Source organism: Crocodylus porosus, unplaced genomic scaffold (genome assembly GCF_001723895.1).
Source record: "Crocodylus porosus isolate Cpor-Errol unplaced genomic scaffold, CroPor_comp1, whole genome shotgun sequence".
NCBI lineage: Eukaryota > Metazoa > Chordata > Crocodylia > Crocodylidae > Crocodylus > Crocodylus porosus.
This window is the reverse complement of record NW_017728906.1, coordinates 136,628,840-136,650,252: the sequence shown is the minus strand read 5'-3', so window position 1 is coordinate 136,650,252 and position 21,413 is coordinate 136,628,840.

Sequence of the window (21,413 nt, the reverse complement as noted above, 5' to 3'; positions counted from 1 at the left end):
TCCTCCCTTTCTTGAAGATCGGCACCACATTGGCCTTCTTCCAGTCTTCGGGCACGACACCAGAGTGCCAGGAGTTTTCAAAGATCCAAGGGTGAGTCAACTATTCAGAAACAGATCTGATTTATGTTATACAGCCTATGCCCAATGAGCTTAATTTTTTACCCATAATGTGGGTCAAAAATAATTTGTTTTAGAAGAGAGATTAGAAATTTATTTTGGCTCTTAGCAACATAGTGTACCAAGACCCTGCCAGGTACAAATTTTCCTAAACTATTATTTTAATATTGTCAAATTTAAGTAAATGAATGAAAGAATGGATGAATGAATGGAAATTAAATGAATGAAAATGCAATAGTGACATCTTTGTGAATCTCTTTTGCAAATTGGAGCTACAATAAGTCTTGGAAATTGTTGAAGTAACAAACATTATTCAGGTAATGTTGCCATTTGTCACAAGTTACTAAATAGAACCAACTCCATATGATGAAGACTTTTTGGAGTTGCCAATTTTTGAATAAAACACAGGTGACAGTACCTATATATATGTTATATATATATATATATATGTAAGATGCACTATTGATTTCTCTGGGTAACATCAGAAAGTTATAAAGCTGCACTGATTTCAGTTAATGGCAACATCATAGATTTTCAATCAATATGTATTTTTTTAAATTTTCAATAGGAAACTATTACATAATCTGCATCAAAATTAAATTGTAATTAAAATAATTTCACCATATGTGACCTCCAAGTAGAAATAATGGAGACTAACTAAATCACTGAACTTCTCAAACACATAGCCTTATCTTTAAATGCTCTGGAGGATACCAGCTTTTATCTACAGAAAACTATAAAGAGGCAAAGGTAAAACAGAATAAAATGCTCTGAACCTAAATGAAGGGAGCAGAATAAAACTAGATCTTATGTTCTGCTGTGTGCATTTAGTCAGCATTTGTTTGTCTGGGAGGGACTTTATTCTTCATTTCCAGACTAACTTCTGCTTTCTGTGTTGTCGTCTTTGAGATTATTTTACCATTTTCACAGGAGGTCAGGGTGGTAAATTGGTTAGGTTTTATTAACAATTACTTAACTGGCTGCAGGTATTCACTGCAGGTGTTCATTCTGTATGGAATCTGTTTGGGGTATGGTAGTTTATTCCTAATAAACTGCAAACAGAAGTGGAATTAAAGTATCCCCTAAGGAAGCTAGGAAAAGGAGTTTAGGTCTGGGAAAATGGTGAGCCAACCCCTTATTTCTTATTCATTTTAGCCGATATATGAAGTGAGTGTTGGGGGGAGGGGAGCAGGGTGTGGAAAGCAAGAGGTGTCACAGTAGCCTAAGACCCTCTCTGGAAGGGGGAAGTCTGATTATTAGGGATCCTGATTTTCTCTGATCAAAATCCCCAATTTTGGGATTTTAAAAAGTAACCCAAAATCACAATTTTCTGTGATTAAAATGAACCACCGCTATAGATTTACCTATATATTACTGGTGTTTCATTTTAATCAGGGATAAAATGTGGATTTGGGGTTACTTTTTAAATACAAAAATTGGGGATTTTTTTAAATCAGATAAAACCAGGAGCCCGACTGATTACAGACCACACGAGGTGGGTGGAAATGAGTAAGGAAAGAAAGCTTATCTCCACATTACAAGTAATTGTGGCTTATTTGAACCACATACCTTGCATCTTCTCTTACTTGCTGGTAAGAGGAACAAACTGGTACAAATTAATTAATAGTGACTTATTTTCTTTTATTAAAACAGACTTTCAGCTTATCTTGTTTTTATACTAGCTTCATCAGTCTGTCCATTTGTTTATCTCTCTGCCTTTCTGCCTGTTATATTTCAAAACAAAAACTGAAACAGTCGCATTTTACAAAGCCCAAATTACCTGGATTTTCCGTTTTTTTTCTGAATTCAGAATAAAGTTCTTCAATTCGACTGTCACTAGAGATTTAGATAAAATTAGGCACACAGTTATCTCTAGGTTTTGTTTAGGAAAACTAAAAGTGAACTTGAACCTAACCCAAGTGTACGTAAGTGCCAAAAAGACAGTTATGTGGTTGCATAAACCAGGGATCAAATTTATGCGTGAATAACTAAATCATATTAGCAAAGGTATAGACATGCTAATGCACATTAATACTGTGTGTGTCCATTGACTTGGGACTAACTTTAGTCCTAAATCGGTTTGCACACCCTTATTGATTAGCCTTAGCATGTGCATGTGTAGATGTGCACCTAAATCACTTTAATACACATTAGACTAATGTGCATTAAGTTTAGGGATGTAAAAGTACATGTAGACATGCCCATAGGACTCTAAATGAGGCCCAAACAATGCCAAGTAGAGAGGCACTATCATCTTCCCCATCTTGCACGTAATGCTCCTGTTGATGCATCCCAAAACTGCATTTGCCTTTTGGCAACTGCATCACACTGCAGACACATACTGAATCTGTGATCTACCAACACTCCTAATTCCTTTTCTATAGTGTTGCCATCCAGCCAGGTGTCAACCATTTTGTATTTGTGTTTTTTTATTATTCCTTTCAAGATGTATTACCTTGCATTTATCCGCATTAAATTTAATCTTTTTAGTTGTAGCCCAACTTTCCTATCTGTTGAGGTCCTTCTGAATTATGCTCTCATCCTTCTCTTATCCTGACTAGCACCACGAATGAAAGGGATCTGCAAGTAATAATAGACCATAGTATGAATATGAGCTGGCAGTGAGATATTGTATCCAATAGGGCAAATGATACTGTGGCATACATCAATCAATGCTCTGCTGTACTCAGCACTGGTGAGACTGCAGCTGAAGTGCTGCAACCAGTTCTGGGATTACTTTAACAAGGTTGTGGACAAGCTTGAGAGATTGCAAAGAAGAGCCACCCATATAATCAGAGTCTTACACAGCAAGCCATACAAGGAAAGGCTGAGGGATCTGGGACTGAAGGCTGAGAGGGGACCTGGGAGCAGCTTACTGCTGCACTAGGGAAGTACATCAAGGGCTTGGTGAGCAACTGTTCATCAGGGCACCTGGGGGGAAAACCAGGAGTAATGGCCACAAACTCCTGGAAGACCGATTCAGGCTCAACGTTAGGAAAAACTTCACAGTCAGGGTGTCCAGACTGGAATAAGATCCCTCTAGAGGGGATGCAATCACCTACTTTGGAAATCTTCAAGAGGAGACTAGACAGTCACCTTGCTGAGGTCACCTGACCCCTAGTTATTTTTTCTGCTCAGTGCAAGGAGCTGGACCAGATGATCTTCCAATCTTACAATTTATGAATCTATGAAACTGTGTCTGTAGTGCTTCTCAATCTAGTTTTGTGTTGTCTGAAAACTTGCTCAAGAAGCTCTCTATGCCAGCATCCAAATTGTTAATAAGCATGCTAACCAGCACCAGGCCCGGGACAGACCCCTGTGGCACTCCTCTTGAAACCTCCTGTCAATGTGGCATGGACCTGCAATAATTACCCTTTGCTTGTGGCTATCGAGCCAATTATCTGTTCACCTTATAGTAGTTTTGTCCGGCCGAACCTTGTGAGAATGTTGTGTGGGACCTTTGTAAAAAGCCTTGCTGAAGTCCAAATACCCTATATGCACGACTTTCCCTCCATCCAACATAGCATTCCCTTCTTCCGCAGTTGTCCCTTCATCCAGGTATTGGGAGATACTCAACCACAACAGCTTTGCATATTAAAAGTCTTTCTTACGTGCATAGAATTGGAATACTTACTATCACAAATCAAGAAAACACACTCGTGTGTGGTCTCACTATCTGTCACCTGGATAAAATTTTGCTTGCCTTTTAAACAGGGAACAAAAGTTACCTTTAGGATCAAGAAGTCAAACCATAAACAATCAATTTTCTCTGACTTGTAGGTGTGGAGAGACAGACATTTATGCATCATGATATTTCCTATAGTCTTTGTTTCTAAATATGTTTGTATATTTGGTCTCCTAAGCCAATTTAAAAAGTTTTCTGCAAACTCTGTAGTAAGTCCTGTTATATCTGCCTTTGTTTTGACAACACATATCAAACATTTATTTGAATGTTAATGGGGAAGCATGCATTTTTTGAAACAATCCCACAAGGAAGATAATTAAATTTACTTTCAAAAGTAGTTCTTTAGATATTGATTATATTATGATAGGAATGGAATTCAAATCCATTTTCTCATTAGCACTTATTCTTAGACCTTGCATTCTAGCAGGGTGACATAGCATACATTTGGTTTTATTTATTTTTTACTATATGAAAGGAACATTCCCGTGATTAAATAGAAGAAAGAGATTTTAAAGTTAAGTTTTTAGTTACTGGCCATGAATAGAAATGATTTAATTATTTTGAATTTTTCTTATGCTTTTATAAATGAAAATCTATTTGTTTTAGACATCACAAGAACCAAGACAACGCACCAAGAATATGGCTTAACTTGGCTTCAACTTTAATAACTCAATTATTAAATTATTATTGTCTGCTGTGCTGCTTGGGTCTTCCCCAATCTTTTGGATGCCACTTGGGACACGTGCTGCAGGTCGGCCACCTATGAAGTAGTTAATGACAGAACAAGGAGTAACTGTCTCAAGTTGCAGCAAGGGAAGTTTAGGTTAGATATTAGGAAGAATTTTCTCACTAGAAGGGTAGTAAAATGTTGGAACAGGTTACCCAGAACGGTGGTGGAATCTCTGTCCTTGGAGATTTTCAAGACCTGGCTACACAAAACTTTGTCTGGGATGATCTAGTTGGGGATCATCCTTCTTTGAGCAGTGGGTTGGACTAGATGACCTCCTGAGGTCCCCTCCAATCCTAACTTTCTATGATTCTAATGAATGGCATCACCCAGTAAATAACTATACTCATCATTTGATATTTGTAAGACAGATGACTAGCAATTTTGCCTTGAGCAGAGATTGGAGGCGGGGGAGGGAGGGAGAGAGAGGGGAGAATGGTAGGAGCCTGTGCCAAACACTGAAGTGGTGGGAAGGTATTAAGTGAGGAGAGTCTTACTTGACTGTGCTGCCATTGCCAACTTAGGTTGCTGCTGAATAACCACCTGGCTCCTTGGGGATGCCCTCTCTAAATAACCACCTGGAATGGGTCCACCCCTAGTTACCCTACTGGATTTTCTCTTGAATATTGTCAATATTTCAATCAGGGCTACTATGCACAATGATTTTACTATTTTAATTGTTTTACTTTTACTTAGTGTATGAACCAAATGAGAGGTTATCTCTGATTGAACCAGGATACTCTGTACCCTGCTATTTCTACTGAAAGGGACTCTTTGGAATCATCACAGCTGATTAAAAATTTGCTGTGTTATCTCACGTTCTATACTATAACTCCGGTGCGTGTGGTATATCCTGGAGAAGGCTGGAATAAGGGTATGCTAGATGGTAAAACAGTGCAGGAACTGATGATAACAGTATTAGCCCAGGCAGAATAGAGCAGCTGTCTTCAAGCCCTCTGGGATTATCTTCCAAAGATAAGGATAAGCAGCTAGATGTAGTGTTAAAAGGGTAAAGATGCAGTTATTTCCCTAAGAAAGGGTAGGTGTTTGTTCTACAGGCATTTACAGTACAACCAGCAGGGGAAAAAGATATGTATTAAGCAGAGATGATGCTTAGGACTGAAAAGGGTAATGTTTAAGAAATATTTAGAAATAGATGGGAGAGATATATAATAAAATCCATTTTGTACTTGTTCTCAGTTTAGATGAGGTTCTACATCAAAGCATGACCACAATTTATTTGCTTGTAAATGTGTGGAGATTAGCTGGCACCAATATAATTTACCTGAAGATCTAAATACAAGTTTTCTTTTTTGGTATTTGGAGACAGAAAAAGCTATTGAGGGAGGCCAAACATGTGAAATCTCTGGTTTTATTTGTTACCCAGATGAAGAAGCTGGATAAATAATGAAAAAAGGATGCAAATATGACCTCCTCTCAGGGCAGGAAATAAGGAGCGGAAGGACTATGAATCCCTCTCCTCCTTTCCTTGGAAGAGAAATTATTAGGGCAGAAGAGGTCACTGGCCATACAGCCCCATTCCCTGATGTTTTCCTTACTCTCATAGACCAGGTACTGCACACATGGAAGTCGGTTGATATGTTGTCATTAACTTTCATTTGAGTCCTAATCTGTTTGGCAGTGTGAACTATGCAAGGCATAGACTATGTACACTTAGCAGGTGTCAAAGTATTGTAGTTGATGAGAACTTTTGAAAAGTGCTGCTGAAACAAAGGACAGTTGTGTCCTTTAAAATTGGACAATAACTCTTCCAGATAAGCTAAAAATGAAAATGTTATCTCCAGGTCTCCAGGGAAGTGAATGAGCCAGTTGCTCTTCTCTTGTGTTTAGTTTTATTCTTCTCCATGCCAGACCTTTACTACATCAGCGTCCCTATTTCCAGCCAGTTTCAGATAATATTCTCATCATTTAATAAGAAATCTCATTGAAGTTAATTGGAGTCCTTTTTGAATATCCAGAATAAGATATATTCTAAATTTATGTCAAATGGTTGCCTATAAATTAATTCATGTGTGTATGTGTGTATGTGTATATATATATGTGTATATATGTATATATGTGTGTGTGTGTGTGTATATATATTCTTTTAATTCTGCTTCATCAAACCACTATTTAGGTAACTGCATAGACTGAAAGGGGAGCCAGATAATTGATAATATTTTTCCCAGACCTTGCTCCTTGAAGAAATTTAAACATTTAATATGCAACATAGCCTATGCCCATGCAATTTTGCATTAAAAAATCCTCAATTTCTGGGAATTATAATGATGTGATAAAATTCTATTTTAAAGTTATTTCTTTCTGAGTATCCCCAAATGCTTTGATTTTCCTCCCCTGTACAAACCTATTTCACACAAGGATCCCTGTCCTGAACAGCGTTCAATCTAATTGTGGCTGTTTTTATTGTTTTATATCATTATAAAAAGGTGAGTGGCAATTGTTTCATAAGGTGAAATCTTTCCAGGAGATGAAAGTAAATGTGTACCACTCTTCCAGTTAACTTTACCAGACTCCATCCTATCACTGGTGATGCAAATATTGCTTGACTTTTCTCCCGCTTTTCCCCTTCATCAGTAAACTCCATAGCTGCGGCTACATACAGGACACATTTGACAGATAAAGGACTCAGATGCCAAGGTCTAGAATAAATTTTTTAGCAGCAACATCTGTGTCTGTCACAAAACCCTTGGCTGTTTTCTTGGCTGGCTGCTTGGCTGTGTCTGTGACTCTTCTACTGGCTATGCTAATGGCTGTGTAAAGGCCTCTGGTGCTGTCTTGGGGATTCAGACTGCTGATAAGCTTGCTGGACTGCCTTTTACCTTAAATGGGTTATTTTCTTTGAGTGACCTGTGTCTGGAGGAGTTTGTTTTTTATTTGGTATGGATGCCCTTAAGAAATCCTCTCAAGTTCTGTGTGCAACGTCAACTGATGCTGCCAAAAGACTGGTTTCAAACACTCTGAACCTCTCTCTGTAAATTTATGTTGCCTTTAGATATAACAAGATAGCCACAACCCATGGGAGATCTTAAAGACACCAGAAACACAATGACCCTTGGGCTATAAATAGTGGTCACATTTGTGCCATGATTGGTTGTACCTCTGTGCTAGAATTGAAAAGTCGCAGGACTGGCATTTCCAAAAATCACCTTTTCAATTAGGTTTAAAGTGTGGTTAAAAGCACTGCTGCTCTTCTCCCACCAGGTGGCCACAGCATGCTTTTTGCTGGTCAGGTGTCCACAGGTTTCTCTCCTCTGAAAACATGGAGTAAAGTGCCCGCTGAGTGTTACGATTGTGAGTGACAACATTTTTGTGGAAGAGACTTTGGTGTTATTCACTGGGCAACTCACGGCCCTTTATTTTCACTGCATTTGTGCTGCCACTATGAACTATGGCCTGGGGGGAGGGTGATCCTTCAGCCATCTTTCAGCTTGGACTGGACAGCTCCTCCCCACACTGCTTTTCTGATCAGGTCTGGGCTGCTGAAGCCAGCTCTTGGGAAGGAAGGAGGAAAGGAGACATCGCTGGTGCTGGCAAAGTCAAGAAGCACACTGAGCAATAGAGCTGTGCAAAACAGCACCATTTCATTTCAATTTCCATTTCGCCATTTTGATGGGACAGTGTTTTATTTTGAGTTTTGTTTCATTTTGAAAGCACTGTTCCCCTCCCTCGCCTTACTTTCTCTTTCCCTGCAGGCAAGCCCAGCTTCAGCGACTGCCCTCCTTTCATTTCAGTCTCACTGGTTTGAGCTCAAAATGAGTTAAACTGGGTTGAAACAAAACAGACAGTAAAATTTCACACAGCCCTACTGAGCAGCCATTTTTGGGGGTGATTTTCATGCCCCATACATGTCACAGTTTTGGAAGAACTTGTATCAAACAGCACAACAGAAATACAAAAAAAAAAAGAGCGAGAGAGAGAGATCAGCAGAACAAGTAAAAGAATGCATTGTAATAAATGAATAACCCTGTAAACCTATATGGGTCAAACCCATCTCTTCTTCATGAAAGTGAGCACATTGCATGTACGGCACAGCTATAGTGCATGCATGTGGTATCTCACCAGATGGCGACAGCTGCTGGTGGATGACTATTCAGATCATAGGTATACCTCCTTATGGCTGAAGGATGCTTGCTTCCACTCTTTCCATGGAAGACTCCTGTGGGACAGTGAAGTATAATGTGCCACCAGGGGCCACTGGATCATGTCACTTCTCTGTGAAACTGACATGGAGAACACCAAGGATACCCTCTGCAAATTCAAAGTAGACATGAGGAAATTGACAGACACCTTGTTTGTAGTTCTAGCCCAATTGATATCTGCACAGTGCTTCTCAGCCTCTGCATGCAGGTTCAAGATAGACATGAGGAAATGTATTTTCTCCCAGGGCAAGAGTAATGTCTATTTGTAGCCTTGGGTACACAAACTGTACGGACACCATGCACTTTTGAATTTTATGTGCTTAGGAGCAAATGTAAGGCCCTTGTTGCCATACGGAGGGTATAGATTGGCATCTAGTTTAATTCTTTTATTTTCTCAAGAAGAAGTACAAATACGTTTAATTACTTTTAAAAAGTCACATCTCATATGCCTTTGCAGTGCATATTGATCCTGGATGAACCTGGTACGATGTTTGGTTTTAGCTTGCATTTAACCCTATTTAGACACAACATCTGTAAAGGAGGTCTGGAATATGTCCTTAATGCCACTGGAAGAAATTACACCAACAGCATAATTAACCAGTTAATACCATTTTAAGTAGTATCTTGATCACACATTTAAGCAATTAATGGTGCAAATGAAACAAAAACTACCAAGTTATTACATATATTTTGAAGTTTTTATGCAATGGAAGGCATGGACAGTGCCAATCAGCTGATGAGTGCTACCAGCCTTACGTGCACACCAAAGGCCATGTATAGATGAAACAAGAGGCATGTCTGCATGACACTTTAAAGCAGACTAAATGCTTTTGCACTGCTTTAAGGATGTTGGTGTTTGCATGCCTCGGTAGTGTATTGTGTATTAATTCCAGCTGCTGTAGGAAATTCAGTGGTGTAATGCACCTTAACTGACTTGGGGAGCAGCACACTAAAACTCTTTTAATACACCTTAACTGACTTGGGGAGCAAAGCACTGGGTTCAGCCCAGGAAAGCAGCTCTGCCCAAAAAAAGGGGCAAACCTGATCTTTCCCCCTCCCCACGGCAGCCTGCCTGCCTGCCTGAACTGTGCAGGGGCCCGGTGTTCCTTCCACAACTACAGTGCCCCCTGGGACTCCCCAAGTTAGGTGCTTGTGGGTGGGTGCCAACTGGGGGGGTGGGATGCAGCTGCTATGGAGGGAAGCACCAGCATCCCCTGCAGACCAGGGACCACTCCACCCTCTCCTCCCCACCAGAGAAGCAGGTAAGTCAGCAGGGTGTGTGCACAACACAAGAGTTTAATCAGCCCTAAATTGAAGAGGTGTTCCTTAAAACCTACTGCTTTATTTTAGGGCCCCTGTTCCAGCTACACACCCCCAGAGTCTTTCAAGGTTCCAGTGTCAGGCAGATGACTGGTGATGCAAATGCAGGGTCCTATTTGAGTCCCTTGCTCTGGTGTACTCCTGCATCTCAGAGCATCAGTTAGCTGATTGGTGTTCCCAGACTTGGGAGTACACTGAAACCTTGAATGGCACATTTGGGAGTCTTGAAAGAGTCAATCATAATGCCAGGTTCCCCACTGGCAGCAGGATGTGACAGGGGATCTGCCAGGGGCTTAAGCATAAGGTTGATTATTGGCTGGTTGATCTCACTAATCTGAGGTAGGAAATGTTGTGTTAACATAAAATTGGAAAGTTATATTATTGTTTTACAACAAAAACTTCTGAAAGAAATACATTCCCAGTAGGATTTGTATATTTAAACCTGAGCCTCCAGTGAAATCTCTCTCTCCATCTCTCGCTCTCTTTAGTTACTCAGATCTTGGCTTTGCCACAGGCTTGAAATGAGTATTCCGCTGAATTTTAGCCCAAATAACATTATTCAGCTTTTGCTGGTTTACTTATCAGAAGCATTCTTGAGGCTGTACAGTAAGGACAAGGGGATACTTTCTCCTGAAGAGAAATCTTGCTCCTTTTGTGCATACAAATGTAAGGGTGTTTCAGAATGTAACAGGCGTTCTGAAATAAAATAATTTTGTGTGCAATATGTGGGCAACTGCACAAAAGTGGAGAACCCTAATAGTGACATTGTTTACAACTACAGAGAGAAGTGCTGCGGTCCAGTGATGTATTGTGATCTTTGCACACATATTGGTTTTTATCTTGAAATTGTTACTTTCTAAAACTCTTTTGTATAATAAAATTGCTGGGTCTCATTTCACAATGTCCTAGGGTCCCTTTATGCATTTTGGTGATATAAGGGGTCTGCAAGTACAGTAAATGTGGCCCAAAGAGAATGACAGGGCAAACGGGATATGAGTATGTCTGGGGAAAAGAAGTGTGACCGAAGGTCTAAAGATATTAGAAACAATGAAACAATAGCTTTGGCACTGCACTAATAAATATGAAGGGTATACAGGCAAAGCCTTTACTGTCTTCAGAGCTTGAGAAAAACAGGATGCATCTAAAAGAGACATCTACTATTGAACAGACTAGCTCAGCAGTAAATGTCTCATGTCTACATGGGCAGGGCTATTAGGCAACTAATTAATTCCACAGCAAGGTAATACTTGTAAATACAAGTACTATTCTGTTGCAGAGTGTTTTACTCTGCAGCAATGCACATATAGATGCTTATGTGGCTGGTAGGGGCATAAGGGTACTTTAGTGCAGGGGCTGCCTCTTGGCTGGCCCCACACTAGAGTGCCCTCATGCCCCAGCCAGCCTCTCTACAGCATGTTGAGCTGGGTTGGACCAGCCCCAGCCTGGCAGGATGAACCCCCAGAACCCTGCCAGTCACGAGTGCTCCAACCTGGCTTAACATGCTGTGGTCCTGGGTGCACATTCAAATGGTGCATCCAGGAACAATAAACTCTGGCGTGATATGCACCAGAGTTTATTGCTGCATGCTAATAGCACATGTAGATGTGCCCATGGAGCTCTAACATCAGTGGAAATATTTCTCTCAGACAATGAGGGTTAGCTTGCAATGCATCTGCAAATGGAAGTTAGACTCAGAGTTGCCTGGTTCTAAGTCACCCAAGAAATGGAGACACACAGGCCAGGAAAGTTATCAGGGAACTGTGTAGACTATTCAATAGGAAATACTGAGCAGAGAAGTAGGGCCTAAAATTTACCCATCTTAGCAGTTTAGGATCCTAACTTGGGACTAATATGAGGTTCGTTGTAGGCATGTCTACACACGCTTTTACATAGGCCTAAACTTAATCCACATTTTCCTATGTACCTACTATGGTACTTTGGGATTAAAATCCACGAATATTATCCTGGAATTAGTTCCCTAGGACAGAGTAGGGGGAAGGTAATACTGTTCCTCTTACTTTAGAGTATTTAGTAGCTCACTGGTTAGAGAACATGGCTGGAAAGTATGAAAGCAAATCACTATTGGTTAGAATAGCTCTCCATGTAGGTGCATTTACACATGCTTTAGCATGCAGCTAATTTGGAGGGGCTTATACACTGATCTTCCCACTTTCTGGGAATGTGACCTGATCTCTAGCCAACAGTGATATATATTCTCTTGTTGAAGCTATTCTCTTTTGTAGGAATTCTGAAACAAAAGTCTTCAAAGTGAGTATACTAATCCCCACATTATGACTCAAATCTGTCACTTTCTCTGATGCAATGAAAAGTTAAGTATCTTACGAAAGTAGACAAGGTAAATCTGATATCTTTTATTAGACCAACTGAAAAAGTAGGAAAAAATCTTCTTATCAAGCTTTCACGTACAAACACCCTTCATCCAGCTGAGGAAGCATTGTGCTCTTCCTGGATGGAGTGGCAAAGCAGCCAGAGGCCAATAGGTATGTCAGAAAGCCAGTCAGTTAAAATGTAAATTGAGGTGGTCAGTAGATGAGAGACAGGTGGGGTGGGGGCAAAGGGGAATGAATGTAGCTGTAGACAAAGAATGAGAGACAGGAGGATGGGAAGAAAGGGAGAATAGCTGGTAAAAAGTAGAGGGGAGTCATATGTTAGACAGGTTATATGATTTTTTGCATCCAGTAGGTAGATGAAGTGGAGTTCATAGGCTTATCTGTGAAAGGTATTTTGTAAATTTCCTTTGAGGATTAGAACTGAGAGATTGGAGAGAGAGTGCTTTCCTTGTGAGAAATGTGCCCCCACAGGTAACTGGGTATTCTTATCTTTAATGGATTTACAGTGAGTGTTCATTCTGGTGCACAGTTATTGTTTGGTTTCTCTTACATATTTTCCATGAGGGCATTTGGTGCATTGGACGAGATATTACATTTCTGGAGGTGCAGGTATAAGATCGAGGAATGCTGATGGTTCTGTTGTGGGGTGTAGTAATTATGGGGGTGATGGAAATGTGTTGGCAAGTTCTACATTTCTTGTCCTGGCATGGTCTGGATCCATTCAATGTGCTTTGGGAAAGTAGAACAACTTTACCAGGGAAGACTGAGAAAAAACCCAGTTCCAAATTTCACATACTCACTGATAAAAAAACACCCTGCCATGATACAGGAAATCTGCACAGGAATGCCTGTTGTAAATCTGCTAGAATTGATTTGAACCCCTATCTCTTACACCACAGCTGCATGCACTGACCACTGAGCTACTAAATAAAAGAAAGCAGAGCAACAACCAAATTATGGTTTGTGCTAGTCCTGATCCAGTAGGTATGTTCAGAGCAGACTTACCTGGGAGAGCCTCACAAGTGACATAGAGTCACAGTTCATAGATTTCATAGACATTAGGGCTGGAAGGGACCTCGGAAGATCATCGAGTCCAGCCCCCCACCCAAAGGGCAGGAAGTCAGCTGGGGTTATAGGATCCCAGCAAGATAAGCATCCAATTTGCTCTTGAAGGTGTTCAATGTAGGTGCTTGAACCACCTCCGATGACAGACTGTTCCAGGCCTTGGGGGCTTGGACAGTAAAGAAATTCTTCCTTATGTCCAGCCTGAAACGGTCTCGCAGTAGTTTCAGTAGACCATTCAACCTCATTATCCCTTGGGGAGCGCTGGAGAACAAACATTCCCCCAGATACTGATGGTCACCCCTGATAAACTTATAGATGGCCATCAGGTCACCCCTGAGCCTGCGCTTTTCCAGGCTAAAGAGCCCCATGGCACTCAGCCTGTCGTCATAAGGTCTTTTTTCCTGACATCTGATCATGCACATGGCTCTTCTCTGGACCCTCTCAAGCTTCTCCACATCCTTTTTGAATTGTGGAGCCCAAAACTGGATGCAGTACTCCAGCTGCGGCCTCACCAAGGCCGAGTACAAGGGGAGAACGACATCCCAGGATTTGCTCGAGAAGCATCTATGGATGCAAGCCAGCATTTTGGTTGCTTTACTAGCTGCAGCATTGCATTGCAGGCTCATGTTCATCTTGTGGTCAATGATGACCCCCAAGTCTGTTCTTCCGTTGCGCTAGCCAGCGTAGCACTGCTGAGCCTATAAGGATGCTGCAGTTTTTTCTTCCCAAGGTGGAGAACCTTGCATTTTTCAGTGTTAAACACCATCAGGTTATCATCCACCCATTTGCGGAGCCTGTCTAGGTCATCCTGGATCACCCGCCTATCTTCTGGTATGGATGCTTTGCCCCAAAGTTTGGTGTCATCGGTGAACTTGGCCAGTCCACTTCTGACTCTAATGTCCACATCATTAATGAAGATGTTGAACAATATGTGTTCAAGCACAGAGCCTTGAGGGACCCCACTGGTTACAGGACACCACGATGAGTGACTGCCATCAATTACAACCCTCTGGGTCCGACCACAGAGCCAATTTCCCAGCCAGCGGATCGTGGTGGACCCAAAGCCACAACTGGCCAGTTTCGCTAAGATGTGATCATGGGATACCAAATTGAAGGCTTTTTTGAGGTCAAGATATATGACATCAATCTCTTCTCCCTTGTCCAGGTGATAGGTCACCTGGTCATAGAAGGAAATGAGATTGGTCAAGCAAGATTTACCCACAACAAACCCATGCTGGCTATCCCTTAGGATGTTGGCGTCAGCCAGTCCATTAAGGATGGCCTCTTCAATAAACTTTTCTAAGAGCTTCCCTGGGAAAGAAGTCAGGCTAATAGGTCTATAGTTAGCCAGATACAGTTTCCTCCCTTTCTTGAAGATTGGCACTACATTGGCCTTCCTCCAGTCTTCAGGCACTACACCAGAGCACCAGGAGTTAATAAAGATCCATGACAGGGGCTGGGCTATGACGCTCGCCAGCTCCTTGAGTACCCTGGGGTGCAGATTGTCAGGGCCGGGTGACTTGAAGGTATCCAGCTTTTCAAGTTGTTCCTTCACGAGGTCAGCATTTATGGAGGGCAGGGGTTCTCCCTCACCCAGACCTCCCTGTCCCGTATCGGGCATCGACGTCCCATGGGACTGATGAAAGACTGACGCAAAGTACCCATTTAATAGGTTGGCTTTTCCCTGGGTATCAGTTGTCAGTTGCCCCATCTGGTTCAGCAGGGGTCCAATGTTGCCCTTGCTTTTTCTTCGGTTCCCCACATACCTGAAAAAGGACTTTTTGTTGTCCTTGATGCTCAAAGCTTGTTGGAGTTCAGTTGCAGCCTTGGCTTTCCTGGTTTGCTCCCTTCAGGACAAGACTAGTACAGAATAATCCAGTGAATCCTGTCCTCCATCCTTTGTAGGCTTTCCTTTTTAGCCTTAGGAAGTCTGCTAGGTCCCTGGAGAGCCAGGAGGGCTGCTGTGCCCTGTTGCTGCCTTTCCTTTGAGATGGAATAGACTTAGCTTGTGCATTGAGGATCACTCCCTTGAGGAGCAACCACTCTTCTTGAACTCCCCTCTCCCTGGGGTCATGGTCCCTTAGGGCCTGACTGACAAGCCTCCTGAGCTTGTCAAAGTCAGCTTTTCTGAAGGCAAGGACTTCTGTGTTACTGACTGACTTGCCAGCTTTACGGTGGATGTTGAAGGTGATCAGCTCGTGGTCACTGTCACCCAGCTTCCCATCAATCACTAGGTCACCGATTAGGTCATCCCCTGTAGCCAGTACCAGGTCGAGCAGCACTTTGCCTCTCATTGGCCCATAGACTTCTTGAGACAGGTAGAGGTCATCCACGCATGAGAGAAAGCTTTGCGACCGCTCGGATTTTGCTGAGTGATCCTCCCACGAGATGTCCAGGTAATTCAAGTCACTCATGACAACCATGGTCCTGGAGCATGCAGCCTCAGCCAACTCCCGGGCAAACTCCTGGTCAAGCTCAGGACTTTGGGTGGGAGGTCTGTAGTAGACTCCCACCATTGTGTCCCCTGTGCCATGTTCCCCATGAATTTTAACCCAGAGGGTCTCTAGCTGTCCACCCTGGTCACCAACATCAGCTTGCAGGGACATGTAGCTTTCCTTAACATAGAGAGCTACACTCCCACCCCTTTTATCTACACGATCCTTCCTGTACAGGGTATAGCCATTTATACCTGTGGTCAAGTCATGGGTGGAGTCCCACCAGGTTTCCATTATCTTAATGACATCATAATTCTTTGCACTAAGCAGGAGGATGAGCTCCTCCTGCTTGTTCCCCAAGCTCCTGGCATTAGTGTACGGGCAGGCAAGTGTCCCCTTGGGGGCTCTTGCCTTGCCCACAGATTGTACCAGGGCTGGAGCAAGGGTGGGCTCCCTTAAGTGGCTTGGTCTTCTGGCTTTGCAAGGGTTGCTCAGCAGGCCAGCAGTGGCAGTAGTTCCCCATCCCCCAGCGGGCTTAGTTTAAAGCCCGGTGAAGCAGGTCAGCCAGTCTGGCTGAGAAGAGCCTCCTCCCCAGGGGAGAGAGATGGAGGCCATCTCTTCCCAGCAGCTCACTGCCTCTCTCACCAAAGAGCGGGCTGTGGTCATGGAAGCCAAAGCCTTCCCGATGACACCAGCGCTGCAGTCTTTGGTTCACTACGTGGATACTCCTCTCCTTCCTCAGCCCATAGCCCAAGACTGGGAGGATCAAAGAAAACACCATCTGTGCTCCCAGACCTTTAAGCCCCACTCCCAAATCCCTATAGCACCTCATGATCCATTTGGGAGCACTCCGAGCCATGTCATTGGTGCCCACATGAATAAGCAACATGGGATAGTGGTCTGTGGGCTGGAGGAGCTTTGGGATCTTCTCTGCCATGTCCCAGATGTGGGCCCCTGGGAAGCAGCAGACTTCCCAGGCTAAGGGGTTGGAGTGGCAGATTGCCCCCTCAGTCCCCCTCAGGATGGAGTCTCCCACAACAAACACTTTACATTTTGTCTTGGGGAGAGTGGGGATGGTAGCTGCAGTTGTGCCTGTGTTGCCTGTGGGAGGTGACAACTCAGCAGGCTCTACTGGAGCTGCAAGAGGTGCGTACCTGTTGCTAAGTTCCAGCGGGGCAGGGACCTTGGTGCGGCAGGTCTTAGGGCCCTTGACCACCTTGGTCCATGCCAAGGTATCCTGACTGGACAGAGTGTTAGGTCCCAAAATCCTCTTTTGTCCTGGAGGGAGAAGTGCCTGGCAGTAGGAGTCAATCTCCTGCTCACAGTCCCTGATGGCACATAGCCGCGGAACTGTGGCCTGGAGCTCCTCCAGCTGGCGCGCCAGAGACCCCAGTAGGGAGCAGACCCCGCAAGGGGAGGTGGCCATGCTCCCGGGCCCCAGAGCCTGAAAAAGGGACAGGCAGCCCCCGCAGCCAAGAGCCAAGGGCTCAGTCTGCATGGAGCCTGGAACCATGGGCTCTGTCTGGGTGGCCGTCTCTGAGGTGCCCGATGGGGGAGTCACAGAGCCCGAGGGAACCCGAGGGGCGCGGCGCGTATCATGCCTCTGATAGGCTGGCTATGGCTGGGACTGACTACCCTGAGGGGTTCGCAGGCAGGGTGTCGGGCCCTCTCGCGCCCCCTCCTGCACAAACTCCGTGCTAACTCACACACCAGCAGACAGTGCATCTGTTTGTGCAGCCTGTTCACGTGGCTCTCTGGGGGGCTGGGCACAGTTGGGGCCTGGGCAGGGGCTTGACCTGGCCCGGCTCCACGCAGCCGCCTCCTCCCAGTGGTCAGAGAGGGGTTAACCCCTTCCCACCATGAGCCCCGCTTTGTTCTGGCTGTGCTGGAGGTCAGCAGGGGGCTCTGTGGCTGCTGGGGGGTGTCTGAGGTGTCTGGGGGGCTTCAGGGGAGCAGGGCCACAGCGGGCTTTCACCCACGTGTCTCTCACTGCTCCAGAGCCTAACTGGGCTTTTTCACTGTTTGGCGGGCCCTTTTAAACTGCACGCATGTGCAGTGGGCCTGCTGTCCGGGAAAGCTGTTCTTGGGCAAGGGGAGGCCCTGCCATACTGGAGGGGGACTGGTGAGTACCCCCTCCTTATTTTCTCTCTCCCTGAGGGGCTGGGTCAAGTAGGGGCCTGGGCGGGGGCTTGACCCAGCCCGGCTCCACGCAGCTGCCTCCTCCCAGTGGTCAGAGAGGGGTTAACCCCTTCCCACCATGAGCCCCGCTTGCTTCCGGCTGTGCTGGGGGTTGGCAGGGGCCTTTGCGGCTGCTGGGGGATGTCTGAGGTGTCTGGGGGGCTTCGGAGAAGCAGGGGCATGGCGGGCTTTCACCCGCCCACATCTACTTATGAAGAGAAATTGGAACTGAATTTTGTTGCAATTAGGACTCAAGAGAATACATGTATGGCCGGTGCTAGAATTTTAGGTTTTTTGAAAATCTTACTGAGGAAACATAGACATTCCAAGGCAAGGAAGCAGTTTATTTTATTTTATTTTATTTTTTTTTTTAAGGATCCACATTTTGGCCTAGACAGATATATTCCTACATTCTCTTTTTTGATCTAGTCTCTACTACCTGTATCTTTACCATACTGGTTATTTTTTCTACCCTTCTCTCATTGCTATGATGGTTCAGCCCTGCTTGAGATAATGTAAGACTACTGAAAAGCTTTCGTCTTCCATTCTTGCAGTACTTGCCATTTTTCTTATTCCTTTTCATAACAAGTGAGGCCCTCAGATTTCTTTAGCCCATCCCAGACATATACTGTCCATCCATATCCTTTTCTCCCCAGTTAATATATTTTTCTTTCACACTTTCTTCCTGGTATTACTTTTCTTATTGTTTAGGAGCACAGGAACACTTGAGTTACCTACACTGAATCTCTGCAGGAGCAATTTGACCTTTCTTGGCACTATCAAATAACATTACTGAAAAATGACAGATATGAATAATATCACATGGAGCATCTGCTCTAAAACCTCACTTTTATGCAACAAATAAAAGCTTTCAAGAGTAGGATAGGAATAGGAAAGGCAATCATTTCGAAGTGTATTATCCATTTTATGAAGAAAATATAATAAATTTGTAAAAGCAAAGTAGTTATTCTTAAAAAAAATATTGTAAATGACTAAATGTCCTTCCACAAAATAGGAATGCAACATTTTATTTAACATGCCTTTAGTACTTCTGAAGGAAAAAGGAATTCATTAATGGTTTTCATAAAATTTGATAAAATAATAGCAATGTATAATACAAAGCTAACATGAATGGGAAAATATTACCTTTTCTGAAGTTTGCAGGTTAACTGTTCATTACTTTTTTTTCATCATTCCACTTCTAATATAGCTTTGTCCAAAAACTATTTACTAATATTCAGTATATAAACGGATACTTCAGTATTTCTTATTTTTTTAGAAAAGGATTGTTAGCTTGACTTTGTTGTAGCTCAGAAGGAAAAAAAATAAAACACTGTAGAAGTCACATTCTGGAGAAGTAGTAGGAGTCTTATCTCTTGAGACACTTAAAACTAGATTGAGTAAAGCACTAGAAAATGTATTGTATGCAACTCTCCTGCACTGGTAGGGGACAGATTAGATTTCCTAATAGGTCTTTTCCATTGCTAATTTCTATGATTCTATTGCCTACCATTTTAATTATACTACTGCCATTTAGAAAACAATCAACTTTTATAATGGCTGATGCAATGCATTTCTAAGGAGGCTGCATTATGTACTGTATTGAGGTACTGGGAACAATAACAATACAAGCCTCTGGATACCAATATAAAATGAGTACAGTAAGGCACTGATGGAGGAAATCTATGGAGGCCATATAATGAAGTCAAGAAAATTGAAAAAGCAATATGGGTGAAAATATGTTTCCTTTAAAGAACAAAGGGAATAACAGTATAAAAATATTCTTAGTAATGTTAATAATAATGCCTAGCTCTTTTTTAGTCTCTTTCATCCATAAATCTCAAAGGGCTTTAAAATGGATAGTAAATATCACTATCTTCAGCTTACAGAAATTGAAGCATAAAAGCTAGAGTGATTTGCCCAAGGTCATAATCCAACAGGTCAGTGGCAGAATAAGAAATAAAACTAGAACTACTGGCTTCTGGTCTAGTGCCCTTTCATCTATTGAAATGTTGTAGAAAACAATAATTAACTGGGCTTTGTAATACACACGAGAAGGGAACTTAAAGTATTATTGTATTCTTTTCTACCAATAGGGAGCACAAGGCAACAACACATTAACTACTTTAACATTGTTCTATAAATAGCAGGAAAATAGATGCTGAATTCTGATTCCAAGTCCCCTATTCTAACCTCCAGCTGATTCTCCATTTCATGCAAATGTAAAGGAAGAGTCATAATGTCTCATTAACAAGAAAAGTGTTATTATAAAATACTCCAGCACTCTGGTTGCATCCATGTTTTGTTGTGCATATCAGCATTTTTCCTCCACTTAAAAAAATCTGAAAAAACCCTCGCTTATTTAGAAGACTCAACTATTAAACTACTTTGATAAATATTTACACAATACTATTGTAATGTATAGAATATGTTGATAATTTATGTATACATGGCATTATTGTTATTGGTAGTCCCATGATATAAGGATGACAGTTATATTATGCGTATAGTATACATTTGAGCTTTTAGACCATAAACTCTTTAGGATGGAGGCCCTGATATTGAAGTTATTTTGGGTCACTAATTGTACATCAAAATGTATACTTACGATGCTATTTAAGGGCTGAGCTAGACAAATCTCTCATGTTTCTGAACACTAATAATAGTGAATGCAATGACACCACTCATATGAGTAACTGGTGGTGATGTTAAGTAACAGTTACAGTCTAGCTTAAACTACATAGTAAAACAAACAGTCACCAGTGTGTTACATGTGGTTCACATGTGATATAGTGTTACAGTGTGTAAACCTCATGAGGTTCAACAAGGACAAGTGCAAAGTCCTGCACTTAGGATGGAACAATCCCATGCACTAGGGCAGATGGGGGGCTGACTGACTGGGCAGCAGCCCTGCAGAAAAGGACCTGGGGGTTAAAGTGGGCAATAAGCTAAATATGAGCCAACGGTGTGCACTTGTTGCTAACAAGACTAATGGCATCCTGGGCTGCATGGGGAGGAGTGTTGCCGGCAGGTCAACGGAAGTGATTCTTCTTCTCTATTCAGCACTGTTGAAGCCATATCTTGAGTACTGTGTACCCCCCTACCCCCATTACAGAAAGGATGTGGACAAATTGGAGCGAGTCCAGTGGAGGACAAAGAAAATGGTGAGGGGGTTCAAGCAAACAACTTATGAGGAAAGATTGAGGGAGCTGGGCATTTTGAACTACAGAAGAGAAGATTGAGAGGGTATTTAATAGCAATCTTCAACTACCTGAAGCAGGGTTCAAAAGAAGATGGATCCAGACTGTTCTTGATGGCAGATGACAGAACAAGGATCAATGGTCCCAAGCTGTAGCAAGGGAAGTTTAGGTTAGA